The following is a 16,963-nucleotide window of genomic DNA, read 5'->3' as shown; positions in this document are numbered from 1 at the left end:
AAAAGTTGAAAGCTAAAAGTTAAAAGTTAAAAGTTGAAAGTTGAAAGTTTAAAGTTGAAACTTTGAAAGTTAAAGTTTGAAAATGAAAGTTATGTGAAGGTGCTAGTGTGAGAAGTATAAGAGTTATACTTGCATCCTGTTTGTGTGCCTTTTATGTGCGTAAAGTTGTAGAATAGGTTTACGGTAGGCAAACGTTACTGATTTGGTGCAGTTCCTGTAGTTTCGTAATGGTGCCGAGAAGCAACGTTTGGATTCAGAGCATTCATGGAATGGATCTTCCTATCCTCAGGACACATCAGATTCAAGGGGGCACGCAAAGCCAAAGGTAGAGAAAAGCTAAAGAAGACGCGAAACACGTGGAGAAGAAGTCAAGACTTAGCCATTTTGATTAAGTCAAGGGCTTTCAAAGGAACCATGGCACGGTGGACAGAATGGATTGCCCAAGTCAAGGCCCAAGTGTAATAAGGAAGAATAAGAATGGAGGAAGACACTACCATTGCAAGAAGTGCGGGAAGGATAACCCATGAACCAATTGTAGAGGGGAACCGATCAGGTGCTTCAAGTGTGGAAAGGTTGGGCACCGAGCCTTTGAATGCTATGCAAACCAAAAAGGGAACGGCTTAAATCCAGGACCAAACGGGAGTGGATGTCAGTTGAAGAAAAGATCTTATATGAACCAGTCTAGAAACAAGAATGACAAGGGTGGAAAAAGGGACAACTCCGACAGTAACAAGAACAAGGGAAGTGGGAAGGAAAATCAAGACCAAAGTAGCGGTAGTGGTAATCAGCTGATGTGTGGAGCTCAAGTGAAGGTTGATGACGTGGAGACAGGTACATTTTTAATGAACGCCATACTTGTCTAAGTAATACATTTGATTTTGGAAGTGTAACTTTCTGTGACTCTTATGCTTTTGGATTGATGGTGAAGAGATCTTCAAAGGTTAAACTCAAAGAATAAAAGTTAAACTTTGAACATAGAGAATTGGAACTTAAGATTGGGATACATAAACATAAGTTAGTTCCATTTATCTTTAAGAAGATAAGGAGGAGATGAGCTAGGAGTTGTGAACTCCGAAAGAGTGAAGTTTAAGATGATGGATAGTAACATTGGTCCTTGAGATTTATGAAGATAGGAAGAAATGTTGTAAGTAAGTTGTGTGATCCTATGAGGTGCGAAGAAACTAAGGAATGAAGTAAGTAAGGAGGGACAAGTAAAAGTCTGTAGATTTAGGGACGATAAGGTATGTGAGAACTTAAAGAAAGATTATAGTATTAAGAATGAAACAAGAGGTAGTTGAACTTATGATAGAATGATTGAATAGTTAAAAGACTGAGATTGGTAGAAGTAAATCTAAAGGATTAGTTCAATCGTTGAACTTTCTTGAATAAAAGTGAAACTTTGTATCTAAGGATTTTTGAAGGGATGTATTGTGACTAAGGTAGGAAAGAAAGTATTGTTAAGAACTTCGTTTGAAAAGAAATGGTGAAGATTAGTAAGAAGGGAAAAACTAAAGTCAGAGTTTATTGAACCATAAAAAGTTTTGGAAAAGATTCAGGAAAAGAGACTTATAAGTTAGCATTTCCAACTAAGTGGATAAGTATTTAAAGTGTATTGAAAAAGTATGATCGTAACTCGTCGTGTGTGAATTCTCTTGAAGTAGAGAAGGTGAAAAAAGTTATTAAGAGGCAAGCAACTAATTGGTAAAAGTAGCGGGGAGGGTTAAGATCTCCTGTTATTGGAGGCACGACACACTATCATGAATTACTTGACAAGTGAAGTAAATGATAGTTTGTATTATCAAGAACTTTTAGATAAAGTGCTCATTAATCGGTTAAGTTATGTTCATGAAGTTAGTAAGGAAATCATAAAAGGAATACACCGGTTCAGATTGAAAGGGAGTTACTATGATTAACCTATGGTAAAAGAGAACTAAGATTGAGTTTGACCACACTAAGTGGAAAAATGGATTGACCTACCTCTAAGATGAGTTATCACGTATGGTAGGAAAGATGAGACTATGTTTGTTAATGATAAATAGAGGATTAAGCAACAATGATGAATTAACGACGTTGAAATGTAAGGATTGTAGTGGTTGAAGTTTATGAACTATAATTGAAGTTTATGAACTATAATTGAAGTGAAGTTAATAGAGTCATGAGAATTGGACCTTGTTACATGTAACATATCAGTGATGAGTGAGGACGGTAAACGGTCCGTAAGGGAAGTATTTAATACTCCAAATAAGAGATGCTATGATCTGTATTAGATTGGAATTGTAAGTATCTTACTCTTGTGAAGAATAACAAGTTACTAGTGAGTGAGAAGAAAAGTGTTTATGAAACACTTTAAAAATTTCATGCAAGAAGCGTAGGAGTTCAAAGTGTTGGGATCGAAGAAGTGTTAAGGACGATAAGAATAAGGAAAACAATGAGAAAAATTATGAGTTAGTGAGTTCTAGTAGTTAGATTTTGTTAATGCCTTAGATGTGTGTATGCTTGCTTGATATTCAGAGATCCCATTCTTCCAAATATTCCAAGAAAGTTACTAAGCCAATCTTACAACTCTTGTTACCGTTTCTAGAAAGCTTCCATTTTAAGAAAATCTGTCCGTTTAACCTAAGTTTCGAGACGAAACTTCTTTTAAGGAGGGTAGAATGTGACAACCCCACAAATAATTTTTTTAAATTCTATATTATAAAATTTCAAACTAGCTATTTTCACTCTTCCAAAAATTTTATTTCTAAAACGGTGTATGAATTAAATATTTTTAATCGAGTTTTTAAATAAATTCAACACCGAGAATATCCTATTTCAAAAATCCTAAGTTTCGGGTACATTTATGTACCAAGTTTTGACCCAAAAAGTCGATCTGAGTGAAACCTGAGAGGAACCTATGAAACCTGAACCAAGTGTTTTAACTAGAAACTATTTTTAGAAAATTTATTTTTGAACCCCAAGTTGTCTAAAATTATTTTTGAGACCAAGGTCCATGATATAAGGTGAACCCTGATGATTTTCTACAAGCCAAGCAATGTCTGATATTTTGGAACAAGCAAAATTACCATTTCACCCTCAACCAATCATTTGAATTCTATCTAGGGTTTTGCACCCATATAAATAGAACAATATTCTCCTTGTTTCTCCTGATCCCTTCATTTTTGCCTCTTCACTCCAAGATTTAGAAATCAGATTAGTTGAGAGGAGAAATCACAATAAGTTTTCTGCCATCATCTTCTCCATCCATTCATTTTCTTCTAACAAACTATCCATCTCCACCTTCCATCTCTGAGTTTGTATTGAGCTTAGTGTGTGTCTTTGTTGTCTGAGGAGAATAGGTGGTGAAGGTGTTAACCTCTAAGGAAGAAGGGAAGGGATCCACACAAGAAGAAGAAGAAGCACAAGCTATAAACCATGGACTCCCAAACTAGATTTTTGATTTTGTTAAATGCTAGAAATGAGATTTAGATGCTTAGAAATGCTAGATAATATTTGTTGTTGAGCTATTTATGTGTTATTTACGATCTATGATTGATTTATTGATGTTTGGAAGTGTTTTTGGTTTGTAACACCCCTAAAATTTAAAACATTGAATGCTTATGAAATAAGGCAATACTATCATTAAAACCCGAAATAGGTATAACTAAACATAAGTGTGGGGGTGCTATGCCACATCTGAGCTGGAGAACTCAGATGCACAGGCTAAACTATCTAAACATTAGAATTCCTCAAATTAATGTCAAGTACATCATCATGTCACGCAGGCCGATAAAGAACTAACTAGCTAAGCCTCGGGTCCTCTAGCGTGCTCCGGAGCTACTCATCTGTGCCTGAAAGCCAAATATCTCTGTTCAGCGAATAATGCTAGTAACCCACTCCAACGCGTTAAAATACAATATAGGTAGATATATAAGGAAAACCATTTTGAAACCGGAATACATATATACTTATGAAACTCTACTTTAAAACCGAGAATAGACTCAAGCAAGCAAGGGTAGGCACATTCCTCAGATGTAATTACGCATATAAAGATACTAGCATGCACCCTAAGGTCACCAGATTATTTCACATCAATCATATCAGTATTCAATCACTATCTCAACACGTAAACACATTTGGTGGTGCCGCAGGACCCTTGAGGGGCCCATACACGAAGCGCCAGCGCATATAGCTCTGGCATTGCCCCGAAGCGCCCTGCCTGTACCGCAGCACAAGGAGATTGATTGCAACCAATCGATGAACCTTAGCTCATTTATAACGTTTGATCGCAACCAAACGGTGGACCACAGCCCGAATAGTATGTATATCTGATCGCAACCAGATTATAGACCGCAGCCCTATAAATATATTTATATACCCATTCGATCGCAACTGGCCGGGTTAACAGCCGATGGTTCTCAACCCATCCAACTGCCTGTATAGCCAATTGATCACAACCAATTGGGGTATCATGCACAAATAACACATAGCCAAACACATGCAACCCACATTAACACATAAGGAGGGGGAAATCATACATATATAACTTATGCTTGGTCAACCACATTACAAGAGATACGCCTAAGGGGTTCATGCACCTTTCTCCTAGGCCAACGGGATACCAATTCGACTAGCATGTAATACACCAGACTCTCTTATCCTACGAACGGTACCCGAAACATCAAACTAGATTCAGGCATGACAACGGGGTCCAATGGGACGCCACGGGACACGGGGAAAACCACCACGTTCCATACTGGAATTCCCGCGGGTGGAGGGACACCCGTTGGCTGCCCGCCGGCGGCACATCACGAGGCAGCGGGTGCCCGGCGGGCAGTCGCCTGCCCGCCAGCTGCCAGCTGTCAGGCGGTCCCATGGGGCAGCGGGTAGGTGGCGGGTACCCATACCCCCACCTACCCCCCACTGACTCTTAGGTAATGATTCGGTCCCGGGATCCCTTGTGGAACCCGAAACTATGTCCAAACACATTTAAACACAAACGAAGACACCACGTAATCAAGTAATGGATTAAAACCAAGAATCACATTAAATACATCCTAACACGACTTCTAAACATATCAAGACTCAATACCCAAACATGCAAAATCCCACCCAAACATACCACGAATATCACAATACGAAATCCACGTTTAAACCCTAGGGCTCTAATCATAAATAAAGCACAAGATCATGATTTATCTTTAGAATCAAGAACATCAAGATTATCACATAAGCATCAAGATCAGAACATAAACATCAAGATCATCTCATAAACATCAAGATTATCTCATAATCATCATAAAAGTCTTATCAAGACACAAGCATATATCAAAGGAGCCAATGAAGAAGATTATAGTAAGGAAAATAGGTTTTGTTGAGACATAGGTTACCTATTAGCCTTAATTAGAATCCTTGGCTACTAAGGTTCTTTCTCTAAGATCTCCTCTTCGTGATTTTTCCGACGTTTGGTGATAGGGGAATTCTTGGGAATTCTTTTGTGGTGGAATCTATTGTGGTGTGATTTCTAGGTGCCTCCTAGGTCCTTATATATACTTAAGAGTCCTGACTAGGGTCTGAATGGTAAGGATCTACTTATTCTATTCCTTATAGGACTAAGGATTTGGGTTTAGGGATAAGGGTCCATGATCCATGGTGGACCCTTCTCAATTAATTAAGGGAATTCAAATCTCTTTTAATGGTAAGTAATTAAATAATTAGTTCGGGTTAGAGGCCGTAACACGGGGTGTTACACCCTCCCCCCCTTACAAGAGGCTTCGTCCTCGAAGCTTGTGCATGGATCCATCCTATCGCCCCTGGACGTCACGTATTTGGCCTTCTGGTTTAGGAAATGTGGCTCCACATGTCGTTTGCTGGGGGTAGAGTGGAGCTTGGTGAGGTGAGCGGCAATTAGTGTTTGGAAGGTTCGGGCCTCAATTTCCGCCACTCTCCGGTCTAATGCGTGTGTTGCGAGAATTAGGGATGAGAACCCGTCATCAGTAATTCGGTTCTGCCTGGTGAGTTGCGCGAGGATGCGCTCATTGACGAACCTTTCATCTTGCTCTTCCGTGTGTCCTCTTTCTTGTGCGGGTGCAGGTGGGTTAGGCTCGTTGTCTTCTTCCTATTCCCCTTGTTCCCCACATTCTTGCATTGCCCATCTCAGTTTCCTGTTAGAGATTTCCAACTGATCAACCAACTCTCGTCGTTCTTCCGTGGGTTTCAGACAAACCTCCTCGATGGTGATGTTATGTCCCTCTCCGACATGGTAGATGTCATTGCGGCGGAGGTTCTGGGCATTGAAAACTATCCCACTCACGGGTTTGGCTTCCGTGTGGCTTATGTCCACCCCTTTTCTTTCCATGATCCAACTTAGGATCATCCCGTAGGGTAAGCTGAGCCGGTTGCTAGATTTGCAGAATTCCATGTGCTTCAACATGAGGGCGGGCAAATTGAACTTGACCTTATGCTTAAGGAAATAGGCAAAGGTGCACTCTAAGCTCCCCACGTCCTTGCTCTTGTTGTTAGTGGGCAACAAGCTATCGGATACAATCATAACTAGCAACTTCTGTTCGGTGGTTAGCCACTTCCTGTTTGGCCGGGTGGCCGAAGTGAAGCCATCTTCCTTTCCTAACAGGTACCCGAGGTAATCCTTGTACCCCGTGCCTTGGGTATCGATCCATGCCTTTCGGTCATAGTCTGACACACCCATGGTGGTCAGTTTCAGGAGTTTGGCCAAGCGGCTCTCGGAGAGCACTATTTCTTTGCCCCGGACCTTGGAGGTGACTTCCAACTTGTCCCCCCGTTTGCTGGCTATCAAGTGACAATATAACTCCATCACCAATTCGGGGTACGTATCTCCTTTAGTTGTGAGATAGGTATCCAAAAGCCCTAGGAAATTAAGCATATCGACCAACTCCGAAGAGAATTGGTCGGGTTCGAGGGTTTTACCTCCGATCACCGTGTAGTCGGTGTTGTTCCATTCCGGGGTTCGGGTACCAACGAGATTTTTCGGCATTGTGAGATTTTTCAAGAAGCGGTGGTAGTGCGGTATTTCCGGCGAGGTTTTCCGGTGAGACTCCGGCGAGACCTCGGTGACGAGGGCGGCGGCGTGGTTCAACTTCGGTGGTAACCCGGGGTCGGCGGCGAGGGCTTGGCCGGGTCGGAGGCTGTGTGCGGCAGTGTGGGCTGGCCGGGCGATCGACGGGAGGAGAGTGGTGACCAGGCGGTTTCGTCGTGGGTAGCTCACGGGGCAGCGGCGGTAGGAGCGCGGGCGGCTGTGCTGGCCGGGCGGTCGACGGGAGGTCGTCGGTGGCGGCTGCTGGCGGTGTGTAGCTGAGGTGTTTCTCGGGGAAGTGCCGGCGGCGTGGATGGGGGAAGAGAGAGAGAGAGAGAGAGAGAGAATGTGTGTGTGTGTGGGAGGAAGAAGAAGAAGGGTTTTTGATTTGGGGATTTTGTGGGTTTTAGGGATTTGGAGGGGTTTAAGAAGAGAGTGTTCGCTTGAGATCTTGAGAAGCATTGATAGCTTAGTGGTAAAGTTCTAGTCTTATAAGTGAGAGGTTTAAAGTTCCATTCCCATTGGTAGCATTAGTTTTTTTTGTTGTGCATCCCTTGGGTTTTCTTATACTCCTTTTGACCCGATGTGGCAAGTGGCTAGACCGGATCCCCTTGTCGGACTGTTTCCTTCACCATGTGTTGGGTTTTTGTGATTCGCGGATCAATGGGGGATGTTAGTCCTCCTCTTTATGCTGATTTAATTGACTTTAACTTTTATTTATAAAAATCTCTAAATAACTAAACTAAACAAGTGATCATACTAAGAGGGTGGTTTACAGGAGTTCTCAGATCAACCTAAGCAGAATTCTTCTCCCTGATTTTCCTCTGATTGATTAGCGAGATCTTTGTCTCCTAGGGCTATGTTTTCCGTGTCGATGTTGTCTTTGTTTTCGAGATCAGCCTGGGTGCGGCTAATGACGAATACCTTTCCGGGGGTACGGTAACTCCCTTGGTTGTTTGTGCCTCCTTGTTGGCCCATGACCATAGGGCGTGAGTTTGGGGGTTGGGTGCACTGGAAGGACTTGTGTCATTCTCCCCCGCAGTTGAAGCACCGCCAGGGGTTCCCCAGGCAGTCCTTGCCTCTATGGTCGTTGTTGCATCTTTGGCAAAGGAATGGTCTCGCGTTTGCTTTGCTGTTTCTCATGGGCAGCCCTTGGCTAGTTGGTTTGACCGGCCTCATGTTAGAGAAGTTTCTAGTTCTTTTTACAGGTGGCGCCCCGCCCCCTGTGTTTCTTTCACGGATCTGTTCCTGAACTCCCAGTTTTAGTAGTTGGATTCGATAGAGGTCGGCGACGGTGGTGTAGGCTTCGTTAAGGGTTCGGGGTCTGCTTACGATTAGGGCCTTTCCGGCTTCGAAGTTGAGGCCTGACACAAACTTCTCTATCTTAGTTGTCTCTGTTGGAACTAATTCAGGGGCGAAACGAGCCAGCTCGAGGAATCTTTTGTGGTATTCCATGACGGTGGCCATCCCTTGTTTTAGGTGGAGAAATTCCTCATACATGGTTGCCCTTATGTGCGCGGGGTAGAACCGTTCCCGTAGCCGTGTTTTTAGGCATTCCCAGTTGAACCCCGGTTCTTGCCTATAGGTGGGTCCCTCGTGGATCCACCAAAGATCAGCTTCGTGTCCGAAGTAGAATGAGGCTATCTCTACGCGGCGTTCCTCTAGGCATTCCACTAACCCGAGGATTTTGTCGAAGGTCCGGATCCATTCTTCTAGGATCGTGGGATCCTCTTCCCCTGAGAAGGTGGTTGGCCGATGGTTCGAAACTTGTCGAGTGACATCTGAGTTTCCGTTTGGTGGTGGTGGTGGTCGGTTGTTGTTACGGAGGACTGCGTCGCTCAGCGCCTGGGCGACCTGGGTCAGTTGTTGTAGATTCTGAGCTAGAGATTCGTGAGCGGAGGGTTCGGGGGTCCTTGATTGACTTCTTGTTGGTGCCATCTTGACGGTCTACAGGGCCAATATTATTTGTAATGTTAAGTTAGTGGGTTGCATCCTTACCTTGATGCGATAAGTGTAGGGGTTTTTTTTTTTAAATTAAGCACAGGATAGAGTGAGAGGGGGTTAGGCATATAACGATAGGTGACTCACAATCTCACCGCGCGTCCTAGGTTTCCTGAATCCTATGTGCCTAAATACCTAGAGTTCAAGCTTAATCTCCTAAAGTTTTGTCTTAAGAGTCTCATCCTAGGGTCAAACTTAGGCTCTGATACCAACTGTAACACCCCTAAAATTTAAAACTTTGAATGCTTATGAAATAAGGCAATACTATCATTAAAACCCGAAACAGAGTATAACTAAACATAAGTGTTAGGGTGCTATGCCACATCTGAGCTGGAGAACTCAGACGCACAGGCTAAACTATCTAAACATCAGGTCCTCAAGTACATCATCATGGCACGCAGGCCGATATGGAACTAACTAGCTAAGCCTCGGGTCCTCTAGCACGCTCCGGAGCTACTCATATGTGCCTGAAAGCCAAATATATCTGTTCAGCGAATAATGCTAGTAACCCACTCCAACGCGTTAAAATACAATATAGATAGATATAGAATGAAAACCATTTTGAAGCCGGAATACATATATACTTATGAAACTCTACTTTAAAACCGAGAATAGACTCAAGCAAGCAAGGGTAGGCACATTCATCAGATGTAATTACGCATATAAAGATGCTAGCATGCACCCTAAGGTCACCAGATTATTTCACATCAATCATATCAGTATTCAATCACTATCTCAACACGTAAACACATTTGGTGGTGCTGCAGGACCCTTCACGCACCCATACACGAAGCGCCAGCGTATTTAGCTCTGGCATGGCCCCGAAGCACCCTGCCTGTGCCGCAGCACAAGGAGATTGGTCGCAACCAATCGATGAACCGCAGCTCATTTATAACGTTTGATCGCAACTAAATGGTGGACCGCAGCCCGAATAGTATGTATATCTGATCGCAACCCACATTAACACATAAGGAGGGGGAAATCATACATATATAACTTATGCGTGGTCAACCACATTACTAGAGATACGCCTAAGGGGTTCATGCACCTTTCTCCTAGGCCAACGAGATACCAATTCGACTAGCATGTAATACAGAAGACTCTCTTATCCTACAAACGGTACCCGAAACATCAAATTAGACTCAGGCACGACAACGGGGTCTAATGGGACCCACGGGACACGGGGAAACATCAAACGGGGAAAACCACGATGTTCCATACTGGAATTCTAGCGGGTGGAGGGCTACCTGCTGGCTGCCTGCCGGCGGCACATCACGAGGCAGCGGGTAGGTGGCGGGTACCCCTGCCCCCACCTACCCCCCACTAACTCTTATGTAATGATTCGGTCCCGGGATCCCTCGTGGAACCCGAAACCATGTCTAAACACATTTAAACACAAACGACTACACCACGTAATCAAGTAATGGATTAAAACCAAGAATCACATTAAATACATCCTAACACGACTTCTAAACATATCAAGACTCAATACTCAAACATGCAAAATCCCACCCAAACATACCACGAATATCACAATACGAAATCCACGTTTAAACCCTAGGGCTCTAGTCATAAATAAAGCACAAGATCATGATTTATCTTTAGAATCAAGAACATCAAGATTATCACATAAGCATCAAGATCAGCACATAAACATCAAGATCATCTCATAAATATCAAGATTATCTCATAATCATCATAAAAGCCTTATCAAGACACAAGCATATATCAAAGGAGCCAATGAAGAAGATTACAGTAAGGAAAATAGGTTTTGTTGAGACATGGGTTACCTCTTAGCCTTAATTAGAATCCTTGGCTACTAAGGTTCTTTCTCTAAGATCTCCTCTTCGTGATTTTTCCTACGTTTGGTGATAGGGGAATTCTTGGGAATTCTTGTGTGGTGGAATCTATTGTGGTGTGATTTCTAGGTGCCTCCTAGGTCCTTATATATAATTAAGAGTCCTAACTAGGGTCTGAATGGTAAGGATCTACTTAATCTATTCCTTATAGGACTAAGGATTTGGGTTCAGGGATAAGGGTCCATGATCCATGGTGGACCCTTCTCAATTAATTAAGGGAATTCAATTCTCTTTTAATGATAAGTAATTAAATAATTAGTTCGGGTTTGAGGTCGTAACACGGGGTGTTACATGGTTGATCTGAGTTGATTTGGGGTGAAGAAGAAGGCTCTGGTGCACACTGTCTGGTGCACTAGATGGCTTCACGGTCCTAGCCAACAGACCTTGAGAAGGTCCGCCGGCTAGCACCGTGGTGCAACGGCTCCAGGGAACGGATCTCAGCAAGATCCATCGCCCAGGGCTGTCGCTTGGTGGAGCCAAGTGGCGGGGCTTCACAAGCCCCGCCAGGCCAAAAGTTTTACTGGTCGGGCCCTCTGTGGCTCAGCTATGTTTTGTTCGGACTGGGACTCGTAGGCCCTTGAGGCTCGAACACTCGGGCTCGTTACAACGCGTTAATAGAAGTTTGTTTGGTTCGTTTAGGAATTAGAAGTCATGAGTTACAAATAGAAATATTGAAAGAAAGAATGTTCTGCATATTTGATTATCTATGAACCTATATCAGTAAATGAGATTATAGCTTTTGAGTGTTGATATTTGATTGAGAAGCATGCCTAAATACTTGTTAGAATTTATTGAGAAGATTTGTTAAGTTATTGAGAATTTGGCATGAACAGTGTATAATTCCCTTGTTTCACAGTGAATGAAATTGTTATCATTTGATTATGTTTTGAGTTCAGAAGCATGTTTAATACTTGATAGTATTTATTGAGAAGATTTGCTAAATTGTGAGATTTTGGCATAAAGCAGTGTATATTATTTCCATTTCATAGTAAAGAGCATGTTGGCAGACAAAGCATGAAATTGGTCCTTGAGTATTTGTGTAGCTTTTGAGTTCAAGTTGTGAAATATCCGATAGACATTTGCTTACAAGAATTATTTGATTAAATGTGCTAATTTCATTGCTTAGCTCATGAATAGTAAAATTGTTAAGATTATTGAGATTTCTTGCATAAGTCACTGTTTTACAAACTTGCATTCGAAAAGGGCATTTTGCCACTTTAAAAGATTAAGTACAACAATGTCTCAAAGTGAAACCTTAAGCTGTTTTCAAAACCTATATCTATTTTGGAAAATCATGAGCTATTTGCATTGAGAAGATTGCATGATATTTGATTTCCAAAATGTGAGAAAGAGAAGTTGTTGAGAATTATGTGTATAGCAAAGTCTGCATAATATAGAGATTATTGCATGAGAAAGAAGTTGCATGAGATATATCTATATGTTATCTATAGTGAGGAAAATAGTGTTTTGGAGGATCGTTAGGACTATGTCCTTTCGGAAGAAAAGAGAAAGAAATAATTTATGAGAAAGGAAAGAAATGGTCACAGATGTCCGATAGATATTTATAACTAACGAGGTCGATATTCCCGAGTTACTAGGTTGGATACTACCCGCTGAGCATGGAATCCCTGTTAGGGGGTGTGCACATTTAAAGTACGATACCTGATTCCATAGAGAAAGAAAGAAAGAAAGAAAGAAAGAAAAATTAAAGAACCACCAGTACCGGTTCTGTGGGCTAGTTGAGTATTAAGCCGACTAGATTGCCGAGCCCGGATAGGTCCATTACGATTTGTGAAGTTCCTACCTCCCTCACGAGTTAGAGGTCCCGTTGATACGGATATGGCGGCTGCAAAAGTTTGCACCGTTCGCTAGGGCTTCGCTACGGAGAAGTACCTGCCTCGCATAAAGAAGAGCAAAGAGATTCATAAGAAAGTAAGTAAGAAAGAAAGAAAGAAAGAAAGAAGAGAAAAGTGAGTCAAGCGACTCAACAGAAAGTAAGAAAGAAAGAAAGAAAGAAGAGAAAAGTGAGTCAAGCAACTAAACAGAAAGTAAGAAAGAAAGAAAGAAAGAAGAGAAAAGCGAGTCAAGTGACTCAATAGAAAGTAAGAAAGAAAGAAAGAAAGAAAGAAAGAAGAGAAAAGCGAGTCAAGCAACTAAACAGAAAGTATTTCTTTTTACATAAGAGCGAGAATATATGTATGTATATATTTATAGCATCATGACATATCTTATTACATGACTTGCATGTTTTGCATTTGGAATATGATGAGAAGTACATTACTTTTTGTTGTTTACGAGTTGACATGATAACATGAGTTTGCTTGTTGAGTTTTAAGTGTCTCTTTATCTATCAGTTTGAGCATGAGTTTGCGCATTGAACTATGTTTAGAGATGTCTATTCAAAGCATGAGAATTGTGTTAAGTTGAGTACTTGAGAAAACATGTTTATATGTTGAATAGGATGCAAGCATATAGAATTGTTTATGAGCATGATTTGAGATTGTTGTCTAAGTGTTGAAAGTACTTGAGAATAAGTGTGATTGCCAAACGTTTTTCAAACCTATATCTATAGTACTTTACAGGGTTGAGTGGCTTTATACTTAGCATTAATTTGCTAACGAGTTTATTTTCTACTTGTTTTTATAACCCCTTTCAGGTGGGCCCAGTGTCTGAGAGCGCACGAGTTAGATTAGTGCGTAGATTATGATATGGTAGATTCTAGATTAGATTCTATCTTGAACGTTGATGTTCAGATACTGTTGTTGATCTTTTGATGGTGCTAGGACACCGGAGTTTGTTCCCCAAGTATTGAAGTAGTTTTTGAGGATGTTTTGATGAGCTTGACTCTAGCTAGTTAGCCTAGTAGCCTGTGCAGTCATTGTGGGTGGTGACTGTGGCGGTGACACCTGTATATATTTTGATTTGGTTGTTTTCTTAACTATTTAATCTTAGTTATCTTTCTTGTTTAAGTTAAAGTAATTGGGATTTAGACTATAGAAAAGTAGGGTGTTACAGGTTGGTACCAGAGCGGTACGAACCGCCGCGACATATGAAGACTGAGCCTTAAGATTGATTATATGAATCCTAAGTTGAATTACTAAGATGATCAAGTTAAGGAAAGAAACCCCAAGTGGTGAGATTTTGGGTAAGAAAGACTTTAAGCTAAGTGTTTTAAGAGTAAGGATTCAAAAAATTAAGAATTTCTTTAAGTGTTTCAGTTAAGAACGCGGTGAGATTGTGAGTTTCTTACGCTTGCTTTACTGTTTATGTGCTTTTCCAATGTGTTTAAAGTGAAGTTGGCTCTTCTCTTAGAAGCTAAAAGTTGAAAGCTAAAAGTTAAAAGTTAAAAGTTGAAAGTTGAAAGTTTGAAGTTGAAACTTTGAAAGTTAAAGTTTGAAAGTGAAAGTTATGTGAAGGTACTAGTGTGAGAAGGATAAGAGTTATACTTGCATCCTGTTTGTGTGCCTTTTATGTGCGTAAAGTTGTAGAATAGGTTTACGGTAGGCAAACTTTAGTGATTAGGTGCAGTTCCTGTGGTTTCGTAATGGTGCCGAGAAACAACGTTTGGATTCGGAGCATTCATGGAATCTAAAGTATAGAAATTATGAATCTACAGTATAGAAATTATGAATATGGAACCGTGCCCACCTTGCAAGGTGGGCATGCACTAGTGGAAATTATGAAATTTTCGACCACCTGAAAGTGATCTTAAATCAAGTTGATACCAAAAAGTGGTCGGAAATAGCAATAAAGGTTTTTCCGGATACCAAAAGTGGTCGGAACAAGACTTTCGACTTGATTTAAGATCACTTTCAGGTGGTCGGAAATTTCATAATTTCCAGTAGTGATGTGCTCACAGCATAATTTGCCACATGTGCAAATTATGCTCTGGAACCGTGTCCACCTTCCAAGATGGACACGATTTCAAAACTGTTCATAATTATGAATATATAATTCAAAAAATATGAACATATAATTATATAATTATGAACATAGAATTGTGAATATATAGTTATGTAATTATGAATATAGAGATTCAATAATTGTGAATATGAAGGTCAAAAATTATAAATATACAGCTTTATAATTATGAACATATAGTTCAGTAATTATGAACATAGAGTTCTGTAATTGTGAATATAGAGTTCAATAATTATGAATATATAGTTTTATAATTATGAACATATAGTTCAGTAATTATGAACATAGAATCGTGCCCATCTTGCTAGGTGGACAAGGTTCCACAGCATAACGATTCATCCACATACGCATACTACCTTTTCAATTTATTCATTCTTCCAAAAGGTTGGAACCCCAACACTCCGGCCCGACAGAGCATTTGAGAGGATGTAAAAATTAGTCATCGAATATCAGTGTTATTAAATTAAGTTTTCATATAATATTTAATTTTTATTTAAAAAATCCTCAACTATTCAATTTTTACTCAATAAGATTCACATTTATTCAATTTTTACTCAATATAGTGAATGCTGGACTTTATTAAATAAGAATTAAATATTACCTTGAGGTCTTAATTAGGAAAATTGATAGTTAATAACTAATCTGTGAATTATGGCATAGCAAAGGAACGATTTTGAGTATTACTAACTCTATAGAGTGGGTGCCTGTAATAATATGAACTCTCATCATTAGTAATTTTTTCTCTTTAAAATTATTTTTCTACCTGAATTTTTGTACAAATAGAATTAATCTATAAATAAATAAATAAATAAATAAAGATATATATATATATATATATATATATATATATCATTAAAAGACTCTAATTGAGATATTTTAATGATATGATACCCATATTAATTTTTTCCAATACTTTTTAATAAATGTATAAGAACATAAAGTCACTATTGTAAATTCATAAATCACTACACTACTTTAGCTTCATAAAGTTACAATTGTATATTCATAATGTCACTAATGTAGGTTCATAAAATTAGTACGGTAGATTTAATTTATAAAATTAATATTGTAGGTTCATAAAGATATCACTATAGATTCATAAAGTCACTATTATAGATTCATAGAATTTTATTACAGGCTCATAAAGTCACTATTATAGGTTCATTAAGTTATTATTGCAAAGTCCATAAAATAATTATTCTAACAGTAGATAGTAGATTATTGTAGATACAACAATAATTGAATAACCAAGTACCTACTAAATAAAATATAATAGCAACTAAATAATAAGTCATTTTCTCTAAATTAAATATTCATAGCTTAAAATAGTAACTTTCGAATTTAATATTCACAAAACTTCAAGCAGTAGCAATCAGCTTATTTGCTTGATCTAAAATTAATACCAATCATTCTCTTTCACATATGACAAAAACATAAATCAACTTAAGTGAAACAAATTTTTTTTTTTTCAATCAACTTAAAAATTGATTAAAATTACATCAACATAAGTGTTCTTATTTATTTATGTTACAGAATAAGGCGATTTAATTAACAATATATAAATGTATAAAATCAGGATTCAATATTTCTTAAAATAATAATCTCAAAGGTCAATTATACGAAATCAAGAAAAATTCAAATCGTGTGAAATACAAACTGTGTTTAAATCGATTTGCTACATTTCGAGGGTACTAGAAGCGTTGGAATGTCAGTCTCCTAGGATAAAATGGATTTACAGTAATATAGTTTGAGTGCTCAAACTATATTACTCTTGGTGAATAAGAACTACAAGTAGAAACAACAAAATTGAGTTTTTTGCACTTTTGGTCCCACGACTATGGTGTCACTAACAACTTTGATCCACGACTTTTAAAACTTGTAGAATTGGTCAACAACTATGACTTTCTTAGAAAATTTGGTCCTTCCGGTGCATTCTCTGTTCAATTTTTGCCAGAAAATTTTACTCCTCAGTTTAACATGGGTAACATTGTCTTTTCCATCTCACAAATTAATGACATAAATAAATTAATAACTAAATAAATAAATAAATAACTCATTATCTGTTTTGAACATACAATATATAGATTTCTTTGTCTCACTTAAGAGAGCTGAATTCACTTTAATCCGACCCAATTAAAAGTGGACCACACTAATA

Source organism: Ipomoea nil, unplaced genomic scaffold (assembly GCF_001879475.1).
Source record: "Ipomoea nil cultivar Tokyo-kokei standard unplaced genomic scaffold, Asagao_1.1 scaffold2848, whole genome shotgun sequence".
NCBI classification, from domain to species: domain Eukaryota; kingdom Viridiplantae; phylum Streptophyta; class Magnoliopsida; order Solanales; family Convolvulaceae; genus Ipomoea; species Ipomoea nil.
This window is presented reverse-complemented; position numbering follows the sequence as displayed.